This window comes from Humulus lupulus, chromosome 6 (genome assembly GCF_963169125.1).
Source record: "Humulus lupulus chromosome 6, drHumLupu1.1, whole genome shotgun sequence".
In the NCBI taxonomy this organism is placed as follows: Eukaryota; Viridiplantae; Streptophyta; class Magnoliopsida; order Rosales; family Cannabaceae; genus Humulus; species Humulus lupulus.
The window spans coordinates 216594187-216601568 of record NC_084798.1 but is presented as its reverse complement, the minus strand read 5'-3'; positions in this window follow the sequence as shown (position 1 = coordinate 216601568).

Sequence of the window (7382 nt, the reverse complement as noted above, 5' to 3'; positions counted from 1 at the left end):
AAAATATATTTATCAATAGTTCAACTAAATAAACCCTAAAATTTTTAAAAATATATATAACTTAGAAATAATTATTATTGGCAGTGAAGATACTTTAAAAGTATAAATTTTATTAAAAATTAATAAAATTATTTAATTTTGTGATATAATTGTATGTTTAAAATAATATGTTAAGACTTATTACGTGTAAGAATGATTTTATGTGATAAAACACTACTTATATGACTTTACTCTAAAAAGGTCTTGTACCTATATATTTGATTGGAAGATTATGATGAATAATAATCGAAATATCTGCAGATTAATGTCGTAAAATAAATGCTCATTTTACAAAGAACGAGATACATAGTCACTTTCTAATTAGTCTAACTCATATTTTTTTAATTTTTTTTTAATGTAAATGGTTTTTAAAATTAAAAAAATGAATTTTGGCTTTAAAAATAGTTAAAATAATATAAAAAAACACAAAAAAATAAATTACTTTATTAAATATTTTAAACTTATTTCAAACAAAATTGCAAACTAAAATATATTCAACAATAGTTTAACTACATTAAACCCTAAAATTACAAAAAATAAAATAAAAATTGATGTAAAAACTAGGATGTTAACGACGACGCAAACATAATAAATTGAGTAACTTCACCACAAATATTCCTATTTTAAATTTATTATTTTTTGTATTTGTTATAACCAAACTTGATCGATCCACTAATGCATTTTTTGTATATGTTCTAATGTTGTACAGGAAGATAGGGTTGTAGGATCTTGAAATTTAAATCTAGATGCATGCTTCCTATTATTTTTCCAAACACATAATAGAAACATAGAATAACACGACATACATATGAACATTAGATTCGTAAATTAACATAAACACAATGATGTAGAAACTTACGAATACGTAGCGGAACTGGAACAACTCCTTTCTTCAATCTCTCTAACTCTTGATTCATTTCTGTAGCAGAGTATTATCAAGAGATTGAACTAGATTAGCAACACAGTCTTCCTCACCAAGCCTTTGATCAATCTAGAACTAGTGTGGGCTGGTTCTCAACACATGAGATAGAGATCTAGAAAAAAAGAAGAGAAAGTGGCTAAGAAAGGATTAGAGTGTCTAGGTTTTCACTTACCCAATGAATCAACTGAGACTGACTTATGAAAACCCTAGATATCATATTCCTTATATAGACAACTTAATGGGCTTTATTTAAATTTAAATTTTGAATTAATTAAAATAATAAACAAAAAGATAAAAGCCTTGGGCTCCCACAAATGGACTTGGGCCCAATACTTTTATTTTGAATTTAAATCCCAATTGGGCCTAAATTCAAAACATTTTATTTATGAAGAATTTACATGAAATATGGGAAAATTTAATAAAATTTGATATATATGGCTTTTTTTTGTGTGTGCATTTTTTATGGCTTTTTTTGTTGTTTTCCTTTTTTATGGGTTTTGTTTTCCCATATTTATCAAAATATTTGTTCTGTATCCCATATTATTTTGTATAAGTTTATTTATTCTATATGGGCATTTTTGTGAGGGAATTTCTGTCTTTTTTATTATTATTTTTTTTTTTATTATTTTGGTAAACATTTTTGTAAGAAAATTTTAATTCAGTAGTTTTTTATTATGCATTTATGTGAATTTTTGTGATGGCTTTTCAATCCTTTTACGTATTATTATTATTATTATTATTATTTTTTAAATTTGTAAGAAAATCAATTCCCAGTATGCATGCAGGTACTTGAGTACATATACTCTCTATCACATTTTTATCTGCATCACGTTTTAATTAAACTTAAAGCCTAAAATGAAAATCAATTTGTGATTCCTTTTCCACGTTTCTTTCTTGTACGCCTTTTCCTCCTCTTCTTCTTCTTCTTCTTCTTCTTCTTCTTTTTCTTCTTCTTGCATCGTCAATATTGCAGCAAGCTCCAAGGCAGATGTCGATCTCCGTCGCTCAGGCATGGTCATGGTATCGTGATGCTCGCAATGCAAAAATCTGGGGAGGTTGGCGAAGGGCAAGGCTAGATCTGGGGCTGGAGCTTATCATATACCCAGAAAGAAGAATTTCACTGAGTACTGGAGACATCTTCAGCTACTGGTTTTGGTTGTTAGTAACATCTAGCTAAGATTAGATTAGATCTATCTGTGGAAAAAATATATGTATATATTGAACTGAGTAAAAAGAAATGAATTTTAATGGAGGTTTTGTGAAGAGGATGGGGGATGAATTAAACTACTGAAGAATGAGGGGAAAAAAAATGGCTGAGAGGCTCAAAGCTTAGTAGGAAGATATGGTAACTGGTTACAGCGAGTTTTGAAAAAAAAAATCAAATCTAAAAAAAAAACCAATTGCTATGGTACCTGGTTACTTAGTAAAGTGTAAAAAAAAATCAAATCTAAACAAAAGAATCTAAATTAATCGTTATCGTAACTGGTTACTCATAGGTCTTAAAAAAATCAAATATGAATAAAATGAATCAGGCGTCATGGTACCTGGTTACTTAAACAGATTTGGAAAAAAAAAACTGATATGAAAAAAAATAAACTAAATTGATCTTGAAGGTAACTGGTTACAACTAGGTCTGGAAAAAAAAAAACAGAGACAGTTGCAATGGTAAACGATTACTTAGCTAGTCTTGGAAAAAAAATAAGATTCAAACAAAAAATCTAAACTAATCATAATCGTAACTGGTTACAGCGAGGTTTGAAAAAAAAATCAAATCTAAAAAAAATAACCAATTGCTATGATACCTGGTTACTTAGTCAGGTGTGAAAACAAAATCAAATCTAAACAAAAAAAGCTAAATTAATCGCTACTGTAACTGGTTACACCTAGGTCTAAAAAAAATCTGATATGAATAAAATGATTCAGGCGTCATAGTACCTGGTTACTTAAACAGATTTGGAAAAAAAAAACCCAGAAAAATCAAAAGTTTTGTTTGCTTGTTTTTTTATTTCTTGTACTTGTATTCTAAATAAATTTTGTAAACCTATCGATACATTTTTTGAGCAAACGTTCTAGTTCTATTTCTTTAAATAATCAATAAACACATAAATATTTATGTTATAACCTTATTTGATGAATGTTTGGCTGCTAAACCTGTTGATCTAAACATCACAGAGAAGAACCTTTTGACAACTTTTGCCCTTTTCAACCAAAAAAACTAATGAGCTAACTAAGCTTTCATATATTAAAAGTACCCTAAAATATTCAACTACCTAGCTTCTTATACTACCCTAGTCTACACTAAATAATAGCAGTCAACTTTTCTTAAGTACATTTCATAAATCAAATCAAATATGAAATCAAGTACCTGGTTACTTAAAAAGATTTAGAAAAAAAAAACCCAGAAAAATCAAATATGAAGTCAAGTACCTGGTTACTTAAACAGGTTTAGAAAAAAAAAACCCAGAAAAATCAAATATGAAGTTCAAAATCAGATGTGAAAAAGAAGAAAACTAGATTTGAAGAAAGAAAAAGAAGAATAAGAAAGACCAAATAAGAAGAAGAAGAAGAAGAAGAATAAGAAGAAGAAAGAAAGAAGACGAAGAAAAAGAAGAAAGAAAGAAAGAAAGAAGAAGAAGAAGAAGAAGAAGAAGAAAATCAGTTCTTCGTCGTCGTCGTCGGAGGCGGTAGTGGAGGTAGCAACGCCAGAAGAAATCTGAGACGGCCATTGAATTGAGGAAGAGAAAGAAAGAAATGAGAAGAGAGAGAGATCGTGAGGAGAGAAGAGAAGAAAAAAAAATAAGAAAATTAAGTTTATGGTAATTTATTTACCATATTTTAAACTTTTTTTCCAAAACTTACCATATTTTGTACAATTATTTTTTTTCCCATAAATTTAAAAACTATATATATTTTTCTCATATTTATGTAAACTTCTCTTTATTTATTTATTTTAATTAATTAACTAAATCCTTATTCAAATTAACTAATTATAATTTGAAACTTGATTTAATTTTTATTTATTTATATTGACACAAATTTATCAATATTAATAAATTTACCCAAAGATTCTCTTTTATTCTCTAAATTTCATATCTCTATAAATTTTCCAAAATTGACCTAGTTAACTTTAAAAAATCCTAATTGATAATTAAATCAATTAATTGATACATTCTAGATGATTTACTCAAAGGTGATGCGGGGACCATGGATCCATGAAATCAAGCTCCAATAAGTTACCGTGAATTTATTTACGAATAATTTCACTACCTTATTAATTCCTTGTGACTCCACTATAGACTTGGAATTGAACTCTTGAATTCATAGAACGTATTTTCCAAACCATAAATACGTTATCCATTGTTATAACCATTACAGTTAGTTAATCCTCTATTGATGACTTACTAACAAGCTGGGTGAAAATTACCATTTTACCCCTCATCAGTATTTTATCCTTAACTCCCACTAAGTTCCTTATAAATGATATTTCCGTGAACTTAATCAAGAAATGAGATCTCAATCATTTAACCTTTTGAACAAAGCAATTAAGGAAATCATCTTTTCACTTCTCATACAGAAGTTATAGATTTCATATCTATGAATAATACTCCCACTCAATTTCATTACTAAATCTCTAAGATGTAAGTATGGGCTAGACCGTAGGGTAAGCTGGTAACGAACAAGTCAAAAGATTTAAATAATATAATTAGCAGAATATTATCATTCAGAATTAAGATCGACTTAACCTATGGTCAACGTTGTGATATTGATTAGATTCGATAACAACGATACTTATTTATCAATCAATAATCAATATCGGTCCTAGTCCGATGTAACCAAATACATCCGATCATATCTACTTGGTCAATGCCTTGGACAAGACATCACACTCCTAATGTGTAAGCAGATCATATCGTAGATTTCCTAATCAGTGAAAATCCAATGCACTGATCTAATCTAGGACTCGTTCTTTTTGAACATATAATTACAACTATAATCCACTGTGACCTAGTCACCATAATTGTAACTATCCATATGTTCAGGATTTTATGAATGTTTGTATTAATTGAATAAACATGTAATAAAACAAGCGAACAATGCAATTGAATAAACAAAATGATTTCTACTTCTTTTATTGATAATAATAACGTGTTACATAAGAAATATGGTTTTATTAAGGGCATAAAACCCAACAAGGACAATGTTGATGATGTTTGCTTATGAGATTAGTAAAAACTTTGACTTAATTTATTTTATTTGGATAATTATTGTATAAGGATTTTTTTAACGAAAAATTCATTTTAAAATATATATTTTATGAATAACTTATGAAAATAATTCTAATTTAAAAATAGCTTGTCAAAAATTATTTTGGGAGAATATAAGGAGCCCTAACTTTTCCAAAAAGATTCTTTAAATTAATAAATAATTTTTTATTTGTACCCAAACACCTTAAAAGAAATTTTTTAATCCCAAAAGCTAAAAATATAACTTGAAAAAACTTAGCCAAATAGAACCGTGGTCTCCAAAGGAGTAGAGTATATTTATGTCTTGTTTCCCTAAATTGGTGGTTGCACTAGCTTGTTTAACAAGTTTTACATCTCTTTTGCAAAACTCCTTATTCTTTAGGGTTTGTAACACTTATACCCCTAATAAAAAAAATTGGTCGCAAAACTCATTTCCGTTAATGTTTTGTTGCAGCTGTTAGGTTTGGTCATTAAGTGCCAGCAAAGACATATATTATTGCGGTGTTATATACCAAAATTTCGAGAATAAATAAACAGTCTTGAAATGTAGGCTCGTAAAGAGTAAGCTCATGATTAACAAGTATTAGTATTATACTTGTACAAATTGTCACGAGATTCTCTAGCTACGTCATTAGCACTCGAGCATGAGTTGTAGGTTCGAAAGTGTCAGTCTCCTCCAAGAGATGAGTTCGAACGACGAAATAAGCAAGGTGGTGGCGATAACTGGAATGGTGAGCTCAAGGCTTTGGGTGGTCTCGAAAGTGTGTTGAAGCAGTGATCAGGCTCGAATGCGCTAAAGTGATACATGGATATGTTGTTAGGGGATCCCTATTTATGTGGGATTGGTTAAAACCGTGTATAGTTATAACCCTATTTTTAAGGGATATTTTATGTAATAATGCATTTAATTTGTATTATTCATATATTCATTTGAATTTAAATTTGAATATTATCTTGTAACTTCCCTAAATTTGTGGGAATATATTCTTATAACCAGGTCTATAAATAGCCTGGATTAAGTCATTTGTATTCATGCGCAATTGGGACACTAAGAAACATTATGTGGAAATTATTTTTTCTTGAAGCTTTAACACAAACTATAATAAAAGTAACTCGTGGACATAGGCATATTTTAACTGCTGAACCACATAAAAAATCTATTTCTTTTATTTTTTTCTTTAATAACTGTTTAATTGCTCTACATAATTAAACTGACAAAAAACGACGTCAACAAGCAGGAAAACTCCCTCTTCTTTAAAAGTTTGGTGGCAAAAGTGCCATCACTTAAAATTTAATTAATTAAAAAATAAAATAAAATATAATTTTCTTATTGATTAATTTTAAATTTAGAAATAAATCAATTTAAAGACTAATTTAAAATTAAATTAAAAATATGTGCAATGAATTTTATGATAATTAAAAAGTATATTTCTTTATTTTTTTTCTTCACCTTCATTTTTTCTAGTGTCGATAAATAATTGTTTTTTTTTATTATAAAAATAATTGTTTAAAATTTTAGTTTAGTTTTAAATCAGTATTTAAATTTATTTATTGTTAATTTTAAAATTAATCAATAAGACTTTCATTATAATTTTTTTTAATTAATTAAATTTTAAGTGAGAATATTTTTGCCACCAAAATTTTAAAGAACAAGAAGTTTCACCACAATAAAAGTATGCACTTAATGACTAAACCTAATAGCTGCAACAAAACATTAACAGAATGTGGTTTTGCCACCAAATTTTTTGATTGGGGATAAGTGTTACAAACGCTTAAAAATATGAGGGTTTGTCACAAATTTCCTTATATATAAAGAGCATTAATATTAGCTAGACATCTTATGGTGCCAAATATCACGTGTGATACTGTTATTGATGCAAATTAATATTCGTGACATATACTTTATTGTAAAATTAAAACATGTGAGACTATATTAAATGACATTAACATGGCTATGCTATATCAAGTAGAATTAGGCAAAGTGCCTATTAACAATATAACAAAAAAAAAACGTAAACAATTTTCTTGAGGTGGGTCCCACTTGAGAAGGAACTCACCAAACAATTTTTCTGTATTTACATCAACTTTAGCTGTTGGTGAGTTTAGTTGAGTTGAGTCATTGATATAATTTATTTATTTCTATAGGTGACAAAGTTTTATATAATGAAGAAAAAAAA